This window comes from Stenella coeruleoalba (genome assembly GCF_951394435.1).
Source record: "Stenella coeruleoalba genome assembly, chromosome: 11".
Taxonomy (NCBI): Eukaryota; Metazoa; Chordata; class Mammalia; order Artiodactyla; family Delphinidae; genus Stenella; species Stenella coeruleoalba.
The window spans coordinates 77,978,787-78,003,894 of NC_137157.1; the positions used below are offsets into that span (position 1 = coordinate 77,978,787).

The 25,108-nt window shown below is 41.1% G+C and overlaps 1 protein-coding gene across 2 annotated transcripts in view; it reads right to left on the minus strand.

The window, feature by feature from the left end:
* Window positions 1–18,449, minus strand: part of FAR2 (fatty acyl-CoA reductase 2) — a 138,406-nt gene extending 119,957 nt beyond the window's left edge. Inside the window, exon 1 of one of the 2 annotated variants that reach the window (XM_079936102.1) lies at window positions 18,353–18,449. The gene's annotated coding sequence lies outside the window, so the exon portion shown is untranslated. Of the gene's footprint in view, window positions 1–17,748; window positions 18,024–18,352 lie in introns of those variants that run through there. The other variant, XM_079936101.1, reaches the window with a different exon arrangement.
* Window positions 18,450–25,108: the final 6,659 nt, after the last annotated feature.

The following is a 25,108-nucleotide window of genomic DNA, read 5'->3' on the forward strand; positions in this document are numbered from 1 at the left end:
CGCAGGCTCAGCGGCCATGGCTCACGGGCCCAGCCGCTCAGCGGCATGTGGGATCTTCCCGGACCGGGGCACGAAACCGTGTCCCCTGCATTGGCAGGCGGACTCTCAACCACTGTGCCACCAGGGAAGCCCCAAAGATAAGTCTTTTGATTGTTGTTCCCCAAATGTTTGATCATGAACTCATCACACTACTAAGACAGGAATTTTCTTCATCCACAGTCACTATATCTGGGGCCCAAATTTGTTTTCAATTTTATACTTTGACTTCTGAGTGTGAAATAAAATAATTTATTTCACTTAATCCATTAGACCAGAAATTAGGATCCTACAAGCAGGTAAAATAAGTATTTTGATCTTAACACGGAGGGGCCTAGAACATTCATTCATAGTCACAATGGGCTTCAGAAGTCATTACAGTGAGATATGTTTCAAATGACTTCATGTTTAAATGAGTTAGTTCTAACTGAGGTGTCCAGGCTACTACTGTGTCCCCTGATTTGAAATCATATACGTAATTCTCATAAATGATCAGTTGGATATCCAGATGGAAATGCAATTTTTATTTCCCACATCAAATAGAAAGTTAATTGCAGATGGATTGCAGATTTTAGTATGAAAGGCAAAACAATCTAGTCTTTAAAAGAGAACAACTCCCCGATCTGTAAGTGGGCAAAAAACATTAACAATAAAAGACTAATACTAATAAATTGGGCTCTATTAAAATTAAGAATTTGTGTTCATCAAAAGAAAAAATTAAGAGCATAAAAAGGCAAGCCACAAATTGGGAGAAGGCATTCACAATACCTATATCTAATAAAAGTATTGCATCCAGGATAAAGTATATGCACAAATCATTGTGAAAAAAAATAGAAACCCAATAAACAAATGGGCAAAGACTTGGGCACGTCTCAAGAAAAGATATCCAAATATCCCATATACAAAAAGGTGCTCCACTCTCAGTTACCAGAGAAATATAAGCAAAACTACTATGCCACACAACTACTCTTCCACTGAAATGACTAAAATGAAAAGAACAGACAATGAGGAGTGTTGACAAGTGGAATAAGTATAACTTCTTGACTACTGCTTCTGGGAGTATATGCTGTACAACCACTTTGGGAAACTCCTTGGCAGATTTTATTAAAGCTCTCTACATAAATCACTTCCACATGGAGGTATACCCAACTGTAGTATGCACATATGTTCAACAAAAGACATTCATAAGAAAGTTCTTAGTACTACTATTCCCAAATTCTTAGTGGCACTTGGTAGTGGAAACTACCTAACTGTTCATCAACAGTAGAACAGATAAATTAAATGTGGTATATTCACAGTATGGAGTACTAGACGGCAAGGAGAATGAATACACAAAATTTTTTCTTAACATCTTTATTGGACTATAATTGCTTTACAATGGTGTGTTAGTTTCTGATTTATAACAAAGTGAATCAGTTATACATATATATATATGTTCCCATATCTCTTCCCTCTTGCGTCTCCCTCCATCCCACCCTCCCTATCCCACCCCTCTAGGTGGTCACAAAGCACCGAGCTGATCTCCCTGTCCTATGCGGCTGCTTCCCACTAGCTACCTATTTTACGTTTGGTAGTGTATATATGTCCATGCCACTCTTTCACTTTGTCAGAGCTTACGCTTCCCCCTCCCCATATCCTCAAGTCTATTCTCTAGTAGGTCTGTGTCTTTATTCCCGTCTTGCACCTAGGTTCTTCATGACCCTTTCTTCCCTTAGATTCCATATATATCTGTTACCATACGGTATTTGTTTTCCTCTTTCTGACTTACTTCACTCTGTATGACAGACTCTAGGTCCATCCACCTCACTACAAATAACTCAATTTCGTTTCTTTTTATGGTTGAGTAATATTCCATTGTATATATGTGCCACATCATCTTTATCCATTCCTCTGTCGATGGACACTTAGGTTGCTTCCATGTCCTGGCTACTGTAAATAGAGCTGCAGTGAACATTTTGGTACATGACTCTTTTTGAATTATGGTTTTCTCAGGGTATATGCCCAGTAGTGGGATTGCTGGGTTGTATGCTAGTTCTATTTTTAGTTTTTTAATGAACCTCCATACTGTTCTCCACTGTGGCTGTATCAATTTACATTCCCACCAACAGTGCAAGAGGGTTCCCTTTTCTCCACACCCTCTCCAACATTTATTGTTTCTAGATTTTCTGATGATGGCCATTCTGACCGGTGTGAGATGATATCTCATTGTAGTTTTGATTTGAATTTCTCTAATGATTAATGATGTTGAGCATTCTTTCATGTGTTTGTTGGCAATCTGTATATCTTCTTTGGAGAAATGTCTATTTAGGTCTTCTGCCCATTTTTGGATTGGGTTGTTTGTTTTTCTGATATTGAGCTGCATGAGCTGCTTGTATAGTTTGGAGATTAATCCTTTGTCAGTTGCTTCATTAGCAAATATTTTCTCCCATTCTGAGGGTTGTCTTTTGGTCTTGCTTATGGTTTCCTTTGCTGTGCAAAAGCTTTTAAGTTTCATTAGGTCCCATTTGCTTATTTTTGTTTTTATTTCCATTTCTCTAGGAGGTGGGTCAAAAAGGATCTTGCTGTGATTTGTGTCATAGAGTGTTCTGCGTATGTTTTCCTCCAACAGTTTTATAGTGTCTGGCCTTACATTTAGGTCTTTAATCCATTTTGAGTTTATTTTTGTGTATGGTGTTAGGGAGTGTTCTAATTTCATACTTTTACATGTAGCTGTCCAGTTTTCCCAGCACCACTTATTAAAGAGGCTGTCTTTTCTCCACTGTATATTCTTGCCTCCTTTATCAAAGATAAGGTGACCATATGTGTGTGGGCTTCTCTCTGGGCTTTCTATCCTGTTCCATTGATCTATATTTCTGTTTTTGTACAAGTACCAGACTGTCTTGATTATTGAGGCTTTGTAGTATAGTCTGAAGTCAGGAAGCCTGATTCCTCCAGCTCTGTCTTTCTTTCTCAAGATTGCTTTGGCTGTTTGGTGTTTTTTGCGTTTCCACACAAATTGTGAAATTTTTTGTTCTAGTTCTGTGAAAAATGCCAGTGGTAGTTTGATAGGGATTGCATTGAATCTGTAGATTGCTTTGGGTAGTAGAGTCATTTTCACAATGTTGATTCTTCCAATCCAAGAACATGGTATATCTACCCATCTATTTGTATCATCTTTAATTTCTTTCATCAGTGTCTTATAGTTTTCTGCATACAGGTCTTTTATCTCCTTAGGTAGGTTTATTCCTAGATATTTTATTCTATTTGTTGCAGTGGTAAATGGGAGTGTTTTCTTAATTTCACTTTCAGATTTTTCATCATTAGTGTATAGGAATGCTAGAGATTTCTGTGCATTAATTTTGTACCCTGCTAATTTACCAAATTCATTGATTAGCTCTAGTAGTTTTCTGGTAGCATCTTTAGGATTCTCTATGTATAGTATCATGTCATCTGCAAACAGTGACAGCTTTACTTCTTCTTTTCCAATTTGGATTCCTTTTATTTCTTTTTCCTTTCTGATTGCTGTGGCTAAAATTTCCAAAACTATGTTGAATAATAGTGGTGAGAGTGGACAACCTTGTCTTGTTCCTGATCTTAGTGGAAATGGTTTCAGTTTTTCACCATTGAGGATGACGTTGGCTGTGGTTTATCATATATAGCCTTTATTATGTTGAGGAAAGTTCTCTCTATACCTACTGTCTGCAGAGTTTTTATCATAAATGGGTGTTGAATTTTGTCAAAAGCTTTCTCTGCATCTATTGAGATGATCATATGGTTTTTCTCCTTCAATTTGTTAATATGGTGTATCACATTGATTGATTTACATATATTGAAGAATCCTTGCATTCCTGGGGTAAACCCCACTTGATCATGGTGTATGATCATTTTAATGTGCTGTTGGATTCTGTTTGCTAGTATTTTGTTGAGAATTTTTGCATCTATGTTCATCAGTGATATTGGCCTGTAGTTTTCTTTCTTTGTGACATCTTTGTCTGGTTTTGGTATCAGGGTGATGGTGGCCTTGTAGAATGAGTTTGGGAATGTTCCTCCCTCTGCTATATTTTGGAAGAGTTTGAGAAGGATAGGTGTTAGCTCTTCTCTAAATGTTTGGTAGAATTTGCCTGTGAAGCCATCTGGTCCTGAGCTTTTGTTTGTTGGAAATTTTTTTTTTTTTTTTTAGCATCTTTATTGGACTATAATTGCTTTACAATGGTGTGTTTGTTAGTTTCTGCTTTATGACAAAGTGAATCAGTTATGTTGGAAGATTTTTAATCACTGTTTCAATTTCAGTGCTTGTGTTTGGTCTGTTCCTATTTTCTATTTCTTCCTGGTTCAGTCTCGGAAGGTTGTGCATTTCTAAGAATTTGTCCATTTCTTACAGGTTGTCCATTTTATTGGCATATAGTTGCTTGTAGTAATCTCTCATGATCCTTTGTATTTCTGCTGTGTCAGTTGTTACTTCTCCTTTTTCATTTCTAATTCTATTGATTTGAGTTCTTCCTTTTTTTCTTGATGAGTCTGGCTAATGGTTTATCAATTTTGTTTATCTTATCAAAGAACCAGCTTTTAGTTTTATTGATCTTTGCTATCATTTCCTTCATTTCTTTTTCATTTATTTCTGACCTGATCTTTATTATTTCTTTCCTTCCGCTAACTTTGGTTTTTTTTTGTTCTTCTTTCTCTAATTGCTTTAGGTGCAAGGTTAGGTTGTTTATTTGAGATGTTTCTTGTTTCTTAAGGAAGGATTGTGTTGCTATAAACTGCCCTCTTAGAACTGCTTTTGCTGCATCCCATAGGTTTTGCGTCGTCGTGTTTTCATTGTCATTTGTTTCTAGGTATTTTTTAATTTCCTCTTTGATTTCTTCAGTGAGCTCTTGCTTATTAAGTAGTGTATTGTTTAGCCTCCATGTGTTTGTATTTTTTACAGATTTTTTCCTGTAATTGATATCTAGTCTCATAGTGTTGCGGTTGGAAAAGATACTTGATACAATTTCAATTTTCTTAAATTTACCAAGGCTTGATTTGTGACCCAAGATATGATCTGTCCTGGAGAATGTTCCATGAGCCCTTGAGAAGAATGAATACAGAATCATTTGAATGAATCTTATGAACATAATGTTGAGTGAAGAAGGTGGATAGAAAATAATGCACACTGTATTATTTTACTTACATATAAAACTCCAAAAACTGGCAAAGCTAATCTATGTTTGAATCTTGCTAATCTATGACTTAGCGGTCAGGATAATGGTTACTTTGGGGGTGAATAGGTAATGACTAGATGGCAGCTTATGGGATGCTGGTAATGTTTTATATTTTTTTAAGTCTGGAAGTTGAAATCTGAGAGCTACTTATTATTGTATTTATGATATATTCACTTTTCCACATTTAAGTCACACCTCATAAAAAATAATAAAAATCATATGGAGAAGAAACTCTTGGTGAAAATAGTTATTACTTATGTTCATTATTAAACCATACCTAAAATGCATAGGTTTTGGTTTTGTTTTTTCTTTGCTTTTTTGCTTTTTGTGGTTGTTTTGTTTTGTTTTGTTAGAGTAACACTGAAAGCGCCTTGTAGTTTCATCACCATATTCCATGGTGGTAAGGAGGAATCAAGTATTAGTTTCCTGGGTGTTATGGATTGAATTCTGTCCTCCTAAAATTCATATGTTAAAGTCCTCAACTGCAGTATCTCAGAATGTGACCTAATTTGGAAATAAGATTATCGTAGAGGTAACTAATTAAGTTAAGATGAAACCATACTAGAGTAGGGTGGACCCCTAATCCATTATGACTGGTGTCCTTATAAAAGAGGAAATTTGGGGCTTCCCTGGTGGCTCAGTGGTTGAGAGTCCACCTGCCGGTGCAGGGGACACGGGTTCGTGCCCTGGTCCGGGAAGATCCCACCTGCCGTGGAGCGGCTGGGCCCGTGAGCCATGCCTGCTGAGCCTGCGCGTCCGGAGCCTGTGCTGTGCAACGGGAGAGGCCACAACAGTGAGAGGCCCGTGTAACCGCAAAAAAAAAAAAAAGAGGAAATTTGGACACATAGATATGCACAGAGGGCAGGGGAGTTAAAGACACAGGGAGAAGATGGCCATCTACAAGCTAAGAATAGGCCTAGAACAGATGTTTCTCTAACAGTCCTGGGAAGGAACCAACCCTGCCAACATCTTGATTTTTCTAGACTCCAGATTCCTGAGATGCAGGAGGGGAGGGTGATGCTAAAAGCTCTTCTGCATTAGGGAAACCCACCCCCCCACACACCTGCCTCAACTAGCATCTCACACACTTGGCAAGGCTGCTCTAAAGGATGGGGAGCAGTGGAAGGTGTTAGGCAGGGGAATCACATGATCTCTTTTCTGTTTTGGAACAATGGAATGTTCTGAATCATGTGACACACTGAAGATGGATCAGGAAAACCTAAGCATCTCAAACAGTTCTATGATCCTTGGGAAGAATCCTCAGAATGGATCTTTCCTGGGTCTGGAGGTCTTCAAGGAAGTAAAATAACCACTTGATTGTTCCTAAAGCAGTGGTTTCCCATGTTGTTTTGGTCACAACCTCTTTGAAACTCTGTTGAAAGTTATAAATCCTCCCATCAGACAGATACCCATACTCATCCAGATTTAAGAGTACAGGTGAGGATTTTTAAAACAGAGTATTGGTTTTTGATCTCACTTGTAGAAATAAAGATGGATGGCTGAAGATAATGGGGTTTCCAGCTGTCATCACACAGGAAGCCAGCAACTAACTACTAGCCCTATGCCAAGACTCAAAGGTACCGTTCTGGAAACTCTGTAACTTTCCCACGTTGGTTGTTTTTGCTCTTCCCCTATTTATTTATCCACAATGAAGAGCAGTTACTTAAATCACAAAGAGATTGTACATCTATCTTTAAGGGCAGAAAGGAAAGGGGGAAGCATGAAGATTGAACCCAGTCCACAGCCAGGTTTGGGGAAAGAGTCAGTAACTGAGAGGAGGGCGGCACAGGCTAATTTAATCCTCAGGATTTATGGTGAATAAAGGAGAACATTGTTTCCTTGGGGAGAATTTTCATTATCTTCCCTGTGGACTTTAATTCATTTTAATTCCATTTCCCATCACCCCCTTCTTGGTGTTAACTGCTCAGGGCTATGGGAAGCTAAATCACTGACTGGGGCTGGTTAGGAGGGGAAGAATGGGAAATAAAAATATATGCATATTTTTTATTTTCACACTGAGGATCTTCGCTGAAAGATTTCACAAACTCCAAAGTTTTAACTGGTCAGAAATTGCCCGATGAATAGGGGGCACTAAAGCTTAAGGGGAGGTACTATAACTTGTTGACCACTATATTTGCAGAGCTAAACACCTGGCCTGGCACATGGTAGTGAATTGAATGAATGAATGAATGAATGAATGGAATAAAATGCTCATGGGATTTGCAGTCATAACATCTGGATATTATTCTACACTTAAATAGATAAGTGACAAGTCCCCCTGTGTTTTTGGGACTGACTTTTTCTTTTCTATAAAATAAGGGAATTAGAGCAAATATAGATAAGGTACTTGAACATTCTACAATTTAGAATGTGAACAGAGTTAGTTAAGGCAAAGCTATTTGTAGTCACCACTATGTGGAGTAGATAAGATGGTGCAATATGTATGTATGTATATAGTATGTCTAAGAGTTTAGGGAAGGCTAATTTGAGAAAGTTTCACTCTGTCCTAAAAGAAACTGAGACCTAAATTTACCTAAAGTGCAATCCTGTGATCAGCAGTGCACTCAGCAGCACTTGCATAACCATTGCTTCAGGCAGGACTGGACCAAAATAGTAAGAAGAGAAGAAGGAAGAAGCAAAGTCACAGTTCTACTAAGGAGAGAGGTTTGGCAACTACAGGTTACCAAGAAAGAAGGAAACTGCTTATTTGGATGGAACTATTAACTCTTTCAAACTCTCCTGCAGCTTGGAGAATAGTTTTGTAAGTGGATCTTAATGCTCTCAAAGCTTCTTGGTACGAGAACACGTGTCCATCCTTTAGATCATACACTTATCTTCAGAACAAATAGGTCCTAAAGGTCTCATGTAAACAAACACAATGGAAACGAGTCAATTCAGAATGAGACAACAGTTACAGCATAATAGAAATAAAAATACACAGGCTGACATAAAATTGATTTCATTAATATTTATCAGAGTATCTTATTTACACTTATGTTTCATGTGGAATTAAGTGGACAGTTTCTCTTAAGTTTTAGACAAATAATTCTATTTTTATTAAATGAATATTATCTTTTTTTTTTTTTTTTTTTGGCGGTACGCGGGCCTTTCACTGCTGTGGCCTCTGCCGTTGCGGAGCACAGGCTCCGGATGCGCAGGCTCAGCGGCCATGGCTCACGGACCCAGCCGCTCCGCGGCATGTGGGATCTTCCCGGACCGGGGCACGAACCTGTGTCCCCTGCATCGGCAGGCGGACTCTCAACCACGGCTCCACCAGGGAAGCCCTATCTATCTTTAAGATGCTTTTATTACTGCATAAAACTATGCTGCTACTATCCACACACTTTTTAGTATTAAATGTCCTTTCTTGAAAATAATAAAAAAAAGTCTTTAATACATGCACACATAGTGAATTGTTACACAGAGCTTCTTTTGTTCAGGTTATCAAATTCTTCTGGGCAGATTCTTCCAGTTTCTTGACAATATCGTGCATTGGTGGATCTAATTCTGCTTGAAGCGCTTCAGTGGTTTCAAATATGTTGGGACCAGACACATAATTTAATGATCTTCCTAATTTCCAACTATCCTGCCCTCAAGAATACTGGAGTTTGTGCTGACTTTTGTGGAATGTGTCCTCTCGCTGACCTATGATAAATAGTGCACCATTTTTCTAAAATGATCTAAAATGTGGAGCATTTTCACAATGACTTTTTCTCATTTCTTGGCTCAGGAAATATTATTCTTGCCTCCTATGGTCATCCTGTTATTCACCAGCGAATTTTACTGACCCAGCACCTCCCAGCTGAGGTGGATGGTTGGGTAAGTGGATAGAAGAGGCCGGATTTTTGCCTTTTTTTACACAGATTCACAAGGAAGAGCTTTCCCTTCTCCTCTTCCCCTCAAGTGTGTGTTTCAACACTTTGGAGCCATCTCTGGAGGAGCCTAGGAAGTTAAAATGCATTAAAAACAAGGTAATAGGGGCTTCCCTGGTGGCGCAGTGGTTGAGAGTCCGCCTGCCGATGCAGGGGACACGGGTTCGTGCCCCGGTCCGGGAAGATCCCACATGCCGTGGAGCGGCTGGGCCCGTGAGCCATGGCCGCTGAGCCTGCGCATCCGGAGCCTGTGCCCCGCAACGGGAGAGGCCACAGCGGTGAGAGGCCCGCGTACCGCAAAAAACCAAACCAAACCAAAACAAAACCCCAAGGTAAGAGCATGTCCAAAAGCCAAAGGGGACGCATTGTCAACTGCAGCTGGAAAGGGCTTTTGCTGGACTGCAGAGGTTAAGTTTACAAAATTATCTAGGACTTTAAAAATAAACCACGACTAAAGCAATAGACACATGCTATTTTTAGTGTCTGCCAATTAAAGTAAGATGAATTTTTTTCACTGTCTACTCAATCATGTTCTCTACAAAAAGAAATATATAATATTTTTTGCTTTGATATAGTGTTGACTAAAGTGGAAAAATGGCTATTGAATAAAGATCTCACCTGAAACCAATTCTTTTTTTTTTTTTTTATTAAAGGCAGGTCTCTGAATTAGTCATGGAAAGTCCCCTGATGAATGTGGCTGGCAATCTGTTTGATTCCCACAGAACACTGTGTCCTGGAAAGATTTTGTGATCACAGCGATAGACCTAAGCACAGGCCTCCATCTCCCATCTTCTGGTTCTAAGTCCCATGGAAGCACCTACACCAGCTGTCCCCACATTTGTACCTGTGCTGTGCTGGTTATGTATGAAGCACCTGGGGAGTCTTGTACCAAAAATACAGACTCATTGAGGGTGTGGTGAAAAGGGAACCCTCCTGCACTGTTGGTGGGAATGTAAATTGATACAGCCACTATGGAGGACAGTATGGAGGTTCATTAAAAAACTAAAAATAGAACTACCATATGACCCAGCAATCCCACTACTGGGCATATACCCTGAGAAAACTATGACTCAAAAAGAGACATGTACCACAATGTTCACTGCAGCAATATTAACAATAGCCAGGACATGGAAGCAACCTAAGTGTCCATTGACAGATGAATGGATAAAGAAGATGTGGCACATATATACAATGGAATATTACTCAGCCATAAAAAGAAACAAAACTGAGTTATTTGTAGTGAGCTGGATGGACCTAGAGTCTGTCATACAGAGTAAAGTAAGTCAGAAAGAGAAAAAACAAATACTGTATGCTAATGCATATATATGGAATCTTAAAAAAATGGTACTGATGAACCTAGGAGCAGGGCAGGAATAAAGATGCAGACACTAGAGAATGGACTTGAGGACACGGGGAGGGGACTGGGAAGCTGGGGCGAAGTGAGAGAAGCATCGACATATACACACTACCAAATATAAAACAGATTGCTAGTGGGAAGCAGCTGCATAGCACAGGGGGATCAGCTCGGTGCTTTGAGATGACCTAGATGGGTGGGATAGGGAGGGTGGGAGGGAGGCTCAAGAAGGAGGGGATATGGGTATATATGTATGCATATGGCTGATTCACTTTGTTGTACAACAGAAACTAACACAGCATTTTGAAGCAATGATACCCCAATAAAGATGTATAAAAAATAATTAGTAAATAAATAAAATAGGCATGTGGTGGGGATGACAAAAAATATATTTGTCACCCCAAACTTAAGAGTGTCACCCTTAAACCATCACTCTTCACAAAAAGGATGCATTAATAAAAGACAGATTTGCTTTATTGAAATAAAATTCAGAGGTGACTACTCACAGAAGATCCATGCTTAGAGGTAGCAGACTTCAACAGCTAAGTAATATTGGTGTTAATTACCCCCTCTACCTCTTAGATGCTGGGTATGTTTATCTGAGGCCCCATCCTTTACATATGAATTCAAATGTTTGAATAACTTTCAAAAGCTATCACCTGCAAGACTGTCTTCTGCACCTCACATTGGCAGCTAACACTAGCTACACTAATCCACAATAAATGGCATTGTCATGACTCCGATGGTAATAACATTTGAGGAGCTTCTAGACCGTCAGTTTACCTATTTGTATTTCTACCTTGACATGGACTGAATGTTTCAGTCCTCCCAAAATGTGTATGTTGAAATCTAGTCTCCAATGTGATGGTGTATGGAGGTGGGGCCTCTGGGAGGTGATTAGGTCATAAGGGCAGATCCCTTGTGAATGGGATTAGTGCCCTTATAAAAGAGACTCCTGAGAACCCCCTTGCTCCTTCCACCATGTGAAGTTACAATGGAGAGAAGGACATCTATGAACCAGGAAGTTGTTCTCACCAGACAGCACATCTGCTGGTGCCTTCATCTTGGACCCGCAGCCTCTAGAACAGTAAGAAATAAATTTTTGTTGTTTATAAGCCACCCAGTCTATGGTACTTTGTTATAGCAGCTTGAACTAAGACTACCGCTAATAAATAAAACAAATCTATTAAAATTATCTATGGCCAGTGAGTTTAGTAGCCTAGAGCAGGGGCCAGCAAACATTTTATGTTAACGGGCCAGATGGTAAATATATTAGGCTTTGCAAATCACAGCTACTCATTACGTGGAGTCCCAAAGCAGCCATAGACAATAGGACGAATAGGTGCACGGCACTGTCTGATTTCCAATAAAACTTCACTCATGGATACTGAAATTTGAATTTCATATAATTTTCATTTGCCAGAGAACATTATTCTTCTTTTGATTTTTTTCAACCACTTAAAAATATAAGCACTATTCTTAGCCCAAGAGATATAAAAAATAGGCAGGATTCAGATTTGGCCCTCAGGCCATAGTTTGCTAACCCCTAAGCTAGAGCACCAGGTGGATGAAGCCGTGGCCAGAGTCCATAGCTGTTTGAACTTGTCTCTTCTGCTCTGCTCTGCTGGTTATTCTTTGGTCATAAATCACACTTCTGGCTCGATCCCACCACCATGCAGATGTGCTGGGGACCAGTAAAGAAGATGTATAAGATTCAGTGCAAAATCATTGCTCCTACAGACGTCCTATGTATTCACACTGTGTTGCGCTGCCGGGGATATACTATGAACATCAAATAAGGCTCAGACCTCCCATGGGACACAAAACGTCCTGTGAAATCTTCCCCATTGTCTATGCTTCAGCTTTCTCACGTGTACATCTAGACTTCAGCTTTCTCACGTGTACATCTAGACCTCCGAGAGGTCCTGCATAGCCTTGCCAGGGAAGTAGAAGTTAAAATTTTTTAAAAATTGTTTTTAGTCAGACTGCAGACCTTGCTTGTGAATATCTCTTCATCTATTATCCATATGTTAGAATTGTTTTCATCATCAACTCAGAACTTATTAACAGAGTCAGTTCAATTCCGGTCTTCTGCTTCCTTCCAACTAAGCAGTAGCATGAAAGACATGAGAGAAGCTGATGGTTAATAGACAGCTGTGGATGTTAAAAGGTTTAATCTATTAATATAGGGCAGCATTTCCCAAAGTGTGTTATGCTGAATGCTGACTCTGTTAGATGTTCTGCCAAAAAAAGCATTTCAAGGTCAAGTAAGTTTAGGAAATGCAGCATAAAATATCTCTTCTTTCTTGATGATTCTTAAAGTGCATTATCAGTATGTTAAAGGCTTTGAGGATTCCCACAATAAGACTGCTTAACTAGGTTAAATTAAGTGTTTCTCAAGCTTATGTGATGAGGGAAGTTTTTTTTTCTTCACTTGACTGTTATTAATATCCCGAGAAACTAATGGTCCACAGACTGCATTTTGGGACACTGATACAGACAAGGTGGAAGAATGGAAAGCTTCTAAGCAGGGGAGTAACTTATGTTGTAGATCAATCACTTTGGTGGGGATCAGACTTTTCTCTCCGGGTTTTCGTCATTTTAGGAGATTACCCCATGTGCCATCAGTGTGCTCAAGTCAGAAAGACAGAAGTCATATTTGTTTCGGTGGTAACCTCTTAAAAATTATAAAGTTCGTGCACAGTTCATTGATAATCTCAACAGTAGAAATGATAATATGAAACGCATATTATCTTCTGCTCGCTCACCTCTATCCCAACAGCCTGGCACACTTTCCAGAGATACCAGGCAGCGTTATCAGTTTCCATGTCACTTTTCAGCTCTTCTGTGGCAACTCTAAATCTTATGCATCAGGAGACTATGGTTTTGGATTATAAACATAGAGCAGTATCTACTGGAGGAATTTATTATCACACTTCTTTGCTTAGCCACTTCTCATCGCCGATCTATCACCAAGGTCTATCAATTCTACTTCTGAAATGCACTTCAAGTCTGCCCACTTCTCTCCATCTTGCCTGTCCGCACCATCACCAGCTCTGTCCTACTTCCAACCCTTGATCCCGCTCGTCCATTCTCCTAATTGCAGCCACAAAGGTCTTAAAATTTAAATTAGTCTCAGGCTTCAAAGTCTTCAAAAGCTTCTCATTAAAATAAAATTCAGAATCTTTATCAAGATCTGTGAGGATCTACATGACCAGGTTCCTGCCTAGCCACCCCCCAACACACACACACACACACACACACACACACACACACACACACACGTCCGGCCTCTCAGCAACTCCCTCACCCAAAACACGTGCCTTCTTTCTGTTCCTTGAACACTTCCAGGTTTTTCCTTTCCTTACAGTCTTCCTACTTGCTATTTCCTCTGCCCAGATTGCTTTTCCCTCCATTCTTTTTTTTTCTTTTTGCCAAGTTAATCCCTATGCTTCCTTCAAATATCAATTTAAATCTTTCTTTGTCAGAGACCTTCACAAACCACCAAATCTGAGTCAACCCCTGGTTTTTTCATTGCACCTGTTATTCTCCATGCTACTTCCAAAATTTTCTTATTATATGTTTATTTTTTAAATGCCTGTGAGATCCAAAAGGATAGGGGACACATCTGCTTTATTCCACACTAAATGCAGAAAAATTGGCATTGTGTCTGGTCACAGAATGGGCTTAATAATTATGTATTACACGACTGAAGCTAACCAGTGGAAATTTCTCTTCGTTTTATCTCCTGCCTTTTCCTTACATGAAACTTTAGTTCCATCCAGATTTTCATCTTTTGCACAATTATCACCCAGAAGGTTCAATCATTCATTTCTATTAGGAGTGGAATTTTAAGGCCATCTCATGTAACTCTCCTCTTATGCTTCTCTAACCATTTCAGTTTATTTTATTCTCTTCTTGGGAACTCATGGCACTTATTTTCTGTACCATTCATTTGGTGCCTAATCTTATATTGCCTCTTAACAATGTATCTGTTATGTTAATTAACACCTTATATTTACATATTTCGTCTTGCCAATGATGTCATAAATCTATCGAGTACAGGACTTGGTACTTCATACCCTAAAGTTCACAGCACGCCTCTGCACAGAGTGCTGCATGAAAGGAGTCTCCATCTACCTTCTCTGGTGCCCCTATTTTAAGACTTTGATACGGAAGTTTGACCCATTTCCTTTTACTCTATTTTCTTCCTCAACCCTTCTGGGTGTGTTGGCATCATACTGGGAATGAAAGCTGTGGAAAGGATAAGTTCTGAGGTCAGAGAGAAGCAATAAAGGGAGGAGTGTGGGGAAAGAGGACAGGCCCAGGGTTTCTAAGTTCCTCCCCCAATGGTACAGAAGGTGAAGACAACTTGGTAGGGGACTAGGTGTACTTTATATTGCCAAGTATCTCCCAGAATATTTAAAAGAGTGCCTTGCTCAGGGTTTTGAAAGTATGAATATTTAAAAGTTAAATGAGGCAAAAAGGATACCTTCTCAAAAATTTCAATCAATGACTCAGTTTTTCATTGTTCAATTTTGGATGAATTCCACTGAAACATCAATTTAATTCAGGAAGTATCTTTGGGATCCAGGAAGGTATTCTGTACTTTTAGTTGCCAGTTCCAGTCTTGACCAAATAAAGACTTTTAAGGAATATTTAAAATACCACAAACCGTAGCTACTTTTTGTTTTATTTTTTCTCCCACCAAAATATAAGGGTTATAAAGGTTCTGCAACCCTGTTAATGTACTTAACCAGCCTTCCTCAAGCTACTTCTGAAACATGGATTAGAAAAGTTAAGCCTGTAACAATACTGTCTTTGTTAGTATAGTACTCTTCAAGGTAAGTCGACAGTTTTACAATTATTAGCTCTTTTTACCTATCTGTTTTCACAATGACTCTTTAAGATGAATAGAGTAGTAGATATTGTCTGTTATCTTTATTTTGTCAATGAGGAAATTGGGCGTAGAAGGACTTAATGACAGAAGCATGCAGCAGCTAACTTTCCGTTTGTGTCAGAGAATTTACCTGCAGTGTAGGATGGCTGAGACAGGGTTGTTATTCAGGAAGTGACAGAACAGGCTTGTGAACCTGGCCTCAGGACTGGCTACAGAATTTGCAGGGTCTAGTGTAAAATGAAAATTTGGAGTTCCTTGTTTGAAAATTACTAAGACAGCTGAAAGCAACAGCAGAACATTAAACCAAGTGCAGGGCCCTTTTCCAAGTATTGGGCCCTGTGAGCTGGCCCTGCCTGAGGCCTCTGAACCTCTAACATCTGGGTGATTAAGTATCAGGGAGGCTGTGAGCGCCTGAAATTGTAGGCAGAATTCTGTTAATATGTATATGCTTCTTTTTCATATTCCATAGCTTTCATCAGATCCTTAAGTGGTCTGTTAACAAAATAAAGCATTAAGAATGCTTCTTCAAGAGTAATAAATGTTCTCAAAGAGACCAAACACAGAGTCACAAGAGACTGGCAGGGACAGCAGGTGCATGTTCCTTCAGAGACTATTTGTACATGCGTGAGTTTTCATGGGTGCACAAGTATTAATGCAAAGACAAAGAATTCTTAAGGCTGCCCAGATGTTGTCAGAAAGAAATAACATCTGAATGTACCTTCAGAAGATAGGAAAGGGAATGGTGAGACATCAAGATGATGACGTTCTTCACAAACCCCAAAGTGATATACCCAAGTAGGAGCTATTTTATTTATTTTTACTCCCTTAAAGGAAGCTTCTCCTTCTTCTTCTGTAATTAGATGTCACGCTCCCTCTTTTAAGTTAAGGAGAAATGTAAGATTTACCAACTCGTGCTGATTTATATCGATGTTATAGATAATTATAACCCAACGTTAGAAATAGGAGTAAAGTAGGCATTTGTTAAAGCAGGTTCAGAAGATGCCCTCAGAAACAGGGAAAGAGTGCTCTGAAGACCTGCATCCCGAGAAATACTACGGAAGAAATGCTGCAACTCTTGAGTCCGGCTGGTAAAACCCCATGGCCATCTCCTATAAGTCTCACACACAAATATCCCTAATAGCGGATTTTGCTGAAAGCCCTGCTCCTTCAGTCTGAGTGGCTGCCTTAAAATTTTATTTAGTCTCTTTGCCCGTTTAGACTAGATATGCTCCCCAGCCAAATCTCCAACTCATATGAATGGGGATACAGAGAGATGGGTAACTGAAACAGCAGGGAAATTCTCAAATATCCACTTGCACAGAGTGTCAAACTTCTCTTGATGCAGCCTCTAACAAGCAGAAAAGCACGATTCACTTGAGTTCCTGGTCAGTCTGCTGTTCCCACTCTTGTCCTTGTTCATGGCACAATGGGACAATCTACATGATTCAACCAGCCGCCGAAGCTCTGGCAGGTCCAGAGAGAACCTTGGTTGCTCACACCTGGTAACTCATCCTTCGAAGAATAAGTGTTCATAATTCTACTCATCCCACCAGGTGAAAAGTAGGAGGTTTCTAGGATGAAGTCGGTCATTAATTCTTTTAACTGAATGGAATTGCCCCGTGAGTAATCGCCAGGGGTGCCAGCAGCCTTCCCTCAAGCCATCTACACCCCTTGGAATCTGGTACCTGCTCCCCTGCTACCTCCAAGACGCCCAGGCCCCTCAGGAAGAGGTGGAAAACTTCGGACGGGGACAGACCCCGCCCCGGCCGCCCCGGGACCGCTCCGGCCCTTTTCAGCCTGGGGCTCGGTACCCGGCGAGGCCCGGGTGGGAGGGTCCGGTCGTGCACAGCCCGGGATGGGACTAGGGGCCGGAAAGCGCGCCCCGACAGTCCAGGGCGCAGGGAGGGCGGCCACCGCGCCCCACGTGGCCCTGCTCTCTCCTGGAACAGCCCCGGGGGCCGAGGAGGCCTCCGCCAGACCCGGCCGGCGCCTCTGTTTCCCCGGGCCCGCGGCCGCGGCGCGGCTCCCAAGTTAGCCCAGTCTGCCCGTTCCCGTCACGCGCGCCCTTCCCGCCCCCGCGTGACCCACCTTGGCGGACGATGCCGGCGCCCAGCGCGCCTAAGCCGCGGCCGGATGGCTGAGGGCGGCCGGGGGCAGCTCTGGGGCAGAGCCGCGGAAACCGCGCGTCTCCCCGCCGGGGCCCGAGCCCACCCTGCAGCGGGGCCCCGCGGCTGCCTCGCCCTCTCTGCAGACCCCGCCGGGGCCCGAGCCCACCCTGCCGCGGGGCCCCGCTGCTGCCTCGTCCTCTCTGCAGACCCCGCCGAGCCCTGCCTCCCGGCCACCCCGGCCGGCTCCTCGCCGGCGGAGGCGTGGGCGCTCCCGCGGCCCGGCTGCGACCCTGAGTACCTGCTCCTCCGGCGCGGGGCGGGCTCAACTAGTGGTCCTCTAAATCCCGGTCCTTCCCCGGGGCTCCGGGAAGTGCTCCGGCCACGAGGAAGCTGCTCTTGTCTTTCGGTTCCCAAACGTGACACTCTATATATCCGGCTCGGAGACTGGGTGTGGGGCGGGAGGAAACCACCCTCCCTCCGACCTTCCCCTCGGCCGCCGCGGCCTCGGCGTCGGGTGCGGAGCTGGCGGCGGCCTCTGCCCGGGGCGGGAGGAGGGCGAGGGGCTGGCGAGGGCCCTACAGGCCGCGAGGGGACCGCATCGTGGGCAGGGTGGCCGTCCGCGCAGGCCTGCCCCGCAGCTTCCATTCATTCAGCTCGGAGCAGATCCACTCGCTATTACTCGCGGCTAGGATTTTTTCCCCCATTAAAAAAAAAATCGGTGGGTGAGGGGTAAGGGAACAGGAAAGGCGCCCCTCTCTGGTCTGGAAAAGGAGAGCTCCTACACCTTGAGAGAAAGAGAGAGAGAGACAGAGAGAGAGAGAGAGAGAGTTGGGGGGCAGGGGGAGACAGAGGGTCAGAGGTTCTACCGTGAACGCTTGGAGGACACATCTTTCCCCACCCACCCTAGCAGAAAAGGCAGCCAAAAATCCGAGTTTACTCAGCTCGTCCGTACTGTACGCCCAGTGGGAGGGATGCTCTGGTGTCTGCTCCAGACTGCGGAGGCGCCTGGCAATGACCGACCAGGGCAGTGTCCTTTTAAAAATCCAGGAGGGGCCGGAGGCGCGGTTAACTCATGTCCAGGGTGTGGAGGGCAGAAATCAGGCTCTGTCTGCGTCAGGTGGGAGTGGGTAGGTGGATAGGAAACTAGAAAGGATCAGAGATGCGGCTGCAAGAGTGCAGCCGGCCAGCTTTGCTCATCAGAGCTTCTCATCAGATTAAAAAACAAACAAAAAGCAGGCAAACAAACAACAACAAAAACGTTTTGTTTATAAGCCTGGTAGCTTAGCTTTGGGGGGATTTGCTTTGGTCACTGTTACATTTTAAACGGTAAAACTGGACCGTCGTCAGGGAAGACTTGTAGAGGGACAGAGAGGCACGTGAGTGGAGCTGTCACAGTCCTCAGCCAGGACGTGCTGAAAACGGCCAACGCCCAACCTCATTTCTTGGACAAGGTGGAAGGTAAATTCCCAAATAAACATGCTATGTTAAGAAAAGCTAAAAAAGGAACATTGCCCCATAAGTTGTCTTCATTCTCCTCATTACAACAATCGACATACAAAGAAATAAAATTTAATTCATGCAAGTTGGAGTTAATACGAGCCAGTTTTTGCATTAGAAAAAATTCACACCCATCTTGAATTCTCTTCTATTGGACTCTCTTCAATTGAATGTATTAAGCAAAGTGTAGCCTAAAGTTACGGTGGCTAATTTTCTCTGGTGATTTTACCTGAAAGCAAGAGAGACAGAAAAGTTAGGACCACATAAATATACTCTTCGTTATCGCTCCTCCCACTCAAGAATAAGTCTGAATGTGTTCCCCAAACAACGTGTACTGAAATGATACTGTCAAATGGTGGTGCGATTGAAATCACTGCTATGTGATGAGTGTTGAAATCACTCATCACATAGCGGAAAAGGTAAATTGTTACAACTCTTGTTGCAACAAGTTTCCAAGGCTTAAAATGTTGAATCACTCAAAAATTTTTTATTGTTCTGAATCTTTTGGGGTTTTTTTTGTGGTACGCAGGCCTCTCACCGCTGTGGCCCCTTCCATTGCGGAGCACAGGCTCTGGATGCGCAGGCCCAGTGGCCATGGCTCATGGGCCCAGCCGCTCCACGGCACGTGGGATCCTCCCAGACCGGGGCACGAACCCGTGCCCCCCGCATCGGCAGGCAGACTCTCAACCACTGCGCCACCAGGGAAGCCCGTTCTGAATATTTTGATATAGGATTCTCATTTCTTAGAATATATCCAAAGAAAGTAATCCACAAAAGAGAAATGTAATATGGACAAAGTTCACGTTTATTACAACACTATTTATAAAGTAGAAAATAGAAAACATATTTTCAGTGGAGTGTTGATAAATAAAATGCAACATTATTATAGGCTACAAAACCATAATTTTATTTTCACCATTTAAAGTAATATTTATGTATGGATAGTGTATTCATTTGCTGGGACTGCCTTATCAAAGTACACAGACTGGGTGGCTTAAACAGAAATTTATTATCTCACAGTTCTGGAGGCCAGAAGTCCAAGACCAAAGTGTTGGCAGGATTCTTCCTCTGAAGGCTGTGAGGGAGAATCAGTTTCATGCCTCCTACCTAGCTTCTAGTGGTTTGCTGGCTTTTTTTTTTTTTTTTTTTTTTTTTTTTGGCTTTTCTTACCTTCAAGAAGTATAACCCTAATCATTAGTCATATCAGATTAGGGCTTACCCTAGTGCCTTCATCTGAATTTATGACATTTGCAATAGTCCTATTTCCATATAAGGTCACATTCTGAGGTACTGAGGGTTAGGACTTCAGCATATGAATTTGGGGAGGGGGGATGTGGAGAAAGGCACAAATCAACCCATAAACGTATAATAGCAAAAAGAGGCAGTGTAGTTGTTACCGAGTCCAAGCTCATACTGCTCACCCCGAGACAGGCCAATAAATTGAGAGAGGAGTTGGTGGGGAAAGGAACAGTGACTTTATTTGGAAAGCTGGCAGACCAAGAAGATGGTGGACTTGTGTCCCAAATAACCATCTTGCCTGAGTTAGAATGCAGGCCTCTCTTATACTAAAAGGGGAGGGAGTAAAGTCAGTCATTTCCTGGTTCCAGTCAGCCTCCAGAGGAGATGTTGTTAATTTCATTCTTCCTGCAGTCATTCAAAGGTGGGCCTGGTCAGGATGTTTTCTGTGAGCCAGACAAAGTTATTTTAGCTTAATGCTTATTATCTGGAGGCAGGGTTCCCAGAGATGGACCATTATGTATAATTTATGCTTATAGACAACATCCCTTTAGTGATTAACTTGTAATAGAATACAAAGTTTCTTCCATGTTACATAGTGGGTTGAATGGTGGCTCCCAAAAGATACGTCCTGGTGCAAATCCCTGGAACCTATGAATGTTACTTGATTTGGATGAAAGAGTCTCTTTATATGCAATGAAGTTAAAGGTCTTCAGAGGAGATCTTCCTGGATTATCCAGGTGGGCCTTAAATCTAATGGCAATTGCCTTTGGTAAGAGAAAGGCAAAGGGCAATTTGAGACATGTACATATTGGTTAAAGTGATTTGAAGACAAGGCAGAAATTGGAGCAAAGTAGCAAAAAAAGAAAAAGAAAAACAGACCAAAAAAACCCCAGGAAAGCCAAGAGGTGCAGACGAGCTGCCAGAAGCTGGTAGAGAAGGAAGGATTCTCGTCTAGAGCCTCCAAAGGTTGAGGAGCATGGCTTTAACCTTGAGATCAGACTTCTAACCTCCAGAGCTGTGAGTGTATAAAATCCTGTTGCTTAAGCCACCCAGTAATTTATTATCACAGCCTTAGGAAACCAAATCAGGCAGTTTGGGTTGGCATTCTATGTATTTACTTTTTGGTTTTTTCTTGAAAGAGTGATAAATGATTCAAAACAATTTCAAGTGAGTATTTTACTAGAAATCTTAAAATTCTCATCCACTTTTGAAGGGATGGGCAGAAGACATGCTGAAGATTTTATCGTTTTGCAAAATAAACTCTCCAATAGGCACAAATGCTGATAAAACTGCAAAGCGCTCTGGTCCTGTCAAACGGGTAAGGTGGTTCTTCATCCTCACACATGGTGTACATGTGACTCTTGTCGAGACAAATTCAGCTCCATGCCAATTTGATTAGAGAATAGTCTCCAGGGTTGGGTTGTATCTTAAAACCATGGTTGCTCATGGTCAATATTGAGAAATAGATTATTATAATTACTGACCTCTACTTTGAAAGTCTTCTCTCCCTCACTATTGCTCAGTGACTTACCCTTTTATTCAACCCTGTAAAATAAATGTTTCTCTGTCAATCTGCCTAGAAGTTTTTCAGTTAATATGCAAAATACTTTTAAATATGCCATATCTAAAATAAAATGTCAGATCATTCTAATGACACCTTAAATTTGGAGATTGTGAATACACTCAGTGTTCCCAAGGAGTGTTGTCATTGCCCAGTGCTGCTGAAACAAACCCTGTTTCTGTTGACTGAGAGGAGAATCATAAAAATATAATGTTCTAGAACTCAAAAGCTCGTCCTTTGGGCCCACTATCTTACTTGATAGTGATGAAGACTAGACTTTATGTCTTGTCTAAGGTCACTGAATTAGTTTTCTGTTGTTGCACAACCAATTACTATAACCTTAGTGTTTTAAAACAATACCTAGTTATTATTATCAAGTTCTATAGGTCAGTCATCAGATATGGCATAATAGGTCCTTTCCTCAGGGTTTCACAAGGCTAAAATCATAAAGTCAGCCCAGGCTCTGATCTCACCTGTGGCTTAGGGTCCTCTTCTGAGCTCTTTCTTGTTTGTTAGCAGGATTTAGTTCCTTGCAGCTATAGGACTCAGGGCTTCATACTCTTATTGACTGTTGGCCAGAGTTTGCTTCTAGCTCCTACAGGCCATCCTCCGGTGGGTGCTAACCATGTGTACTCCCACAGCATGGTTGTTTGCTTTTTTAAAGTCAGCAGAAGAAAATACTTCTTTCTCTCTTCAAATCTCTGACCCTTTTTAAGGGCTGCAACCGAATTATATGAGGGCCACCTAGGATTAACTCAAAATCAACTGATTTGGTACCTTCACTTTCTTCATATAACATAATCACAGGAGTGGTAACCACCATAGACACAGTTCCGCCCCCTCAGGGGAAATGGATTATCCAGAGCATCTAAACTCGAGCGCGTGGTCTTGGGGCCGTCTTAGAATTCTGCCCATCTTAGTAACTTAGACTGTAGGAACAGCAGCAGCAGAGTGTTGTTTCCTACCCTACTGAGCTTCTTTTGTATAAGAAAAATTGCTTCTTATTATCTGGCTGTTTTATGAGGCAGCTAGATATGGATTTTTACAGAATTTTTTCTTGTCTTCTTTTTCCTTATGGAGATATACAGGTCTTTAAAGTTATATGGCTTCTTTATTGCCAATTGTGAAAGTGTAACAGGTGAAGACTAAACTCATATATTCTGATTCCAAATGTAGTGTATTCAAGTGCTTTCTCAAACCCTGGGTCATAACATCCAGAGTCTTTTGAGAATTCTTTTGAGAACTCTATTGTGAGAATGCAATACGGTTACAGCTGAATGAACTAAAAGAATATCCTCTCTATTGACTATTACGCAGACATTAAAAAGAATAACTTAAAGCTATGCCAGTTGAATTGCACTACTTTCCAAGAGGTTTAGTTTATGAAGAAAGTGACATGGTGAAAAACATGTATAATATGATCTTGTTCATATTAATCAATGTGAAATACCTGAATATGTATGTGTATACATAGATGTATAGGTCTACAAAAGCTTGGAGAAAAATATGGAAGGATACATACTAGGTTATTAACATGTTACCTTGGTTGGTGAAGGAGAGGCACTAATGTAGGTGAGGGAAGTGAGAGGGAGGAGTACCAGGCAAAGATAGAAAAAGAAAAAGAAAGACTAAAATAAAAATTAAGGTATCATATGTTCACATCTATGTATTTATTTAAATTATATTAAAACAGTTTTAATTTAAAAAATGCTGAGTCATCATGCCATCCCAACAAGTAAAAAGCTAAACAAAGTGAAAAGTAAATAATTCTTTTTAGATTTGTCAGAGAAATGAAGTCACAGGACAAACTGCTGCCACCAAAACTGGAGAAACAGACAAGTGGATGCAGAAAATCACGACAGGAGCAGAAACCCATAGCAGAAACCTTCAAGTTATCAGTGTCACAGGAAAAAAAAAACCCTGAACTGTAATAGATGAATCACTGGAGCCTCAGTGTGGACAAATTTGAGAGTTACAAACTCCAGGGGGACAGAGTAATGGGGCTGGAGTGGGGCACACTGTTTTGAGTTTTACTTCCAGGTCTTCTATAAGGTCCTCACAGTGAAAAATCCCCAGGTACTTCCATCAGGAGAAGGAGAAAAGGAGCCATTTGAAATAAGCCAGAACATTCTGTTCTTCTTAACAAGGCTTGCCGTCAAGAAAAACTATTTTACTAGATCCTAACCTGTTGGAGTTTTATCAGAGCCCAGCATAACTGCAGAAAGGGAAACACCTGACTCCAGCCCTCTCTGCCATCTCATTCCATCTAAGGTGGGAAAACCAAGAAGAACATTTGAAGTTCACAGCCCAGGGGCATAGGCTCACCAAAAGACTGAGACATAATCCTAGGACTATACAATGCTTCCCTTCTTCACACCTAACCATTACATTACTAAATGCCTATTTATTGTAGTTACTTTTACCCAGCACTCATGTCAGCTTTCAACAACAACAAAATTACAATGTATACTAAAGGCAAAAATCACATTTTGAAGACACTGAACAAGTATCAAAATCGGAGTCAGACATGGCAGGAATGTTGAAATTATCAGACCAAGAATTTCTTAAAAACTGTAATTAAGATGCTATGGATTTTAGTGGAAAAAGTGGACAATATGCAAGAACAGATGGATAATATAAGCAGAGAGATGTAAATTCTAAGAATGAATAAAGAGTAAATGCTAGAGATCAAAAACATTGTAGCAGAAATGAAGAATGCCTTTTGGACTCATTCATAGACTGGGCATCACTGAGGAAAGAATCTCTGAACTTGAGGGTATGACAATAGAAACTTCCAAAGTTGAAAAACAAAGAGGAAAAAGACAGAAAAAAATGAACAGAATATCAAAAGCTTGTGGGACAACTACAAAAGATATATGCATAATAAGAATACCAGAAGAAAAAGAAAGAGAGAAAGAAACAGAGCAATATTTGAAGCAATAATCATTGAGACTTTACCAAATTCATTTTAGACACCAAACCACAGATCCAGAAATCTCAGAAAAACAAGGGGGATAAATGAAAAACACAAAAATAAAAAACAAAAACTACAAAACCCAACCCCAAAACCCACACCAATCTACAAATATACACCTAGGCATTTCATATTCAAACTTCAGAAAATCAAAGATAAAGAAAAAAATCATGAAAGAAGTCAGAGTAAAAAAAACACCTTACCCATAGAGAAACAAAAATCAGAATTACACTGAACTTCTCCTCAGAAAATGTGCAAACAAGAGAAGCATGAAGTGAAATATTTAGTGTTGAGAGAAAAAAAAGACCAACAACCTAGAATTCTGTACCATGTAAAATTACCCTTCAAAAGTGAAGGAGAAATAAAGACTTTCTCAGACAAATTAAA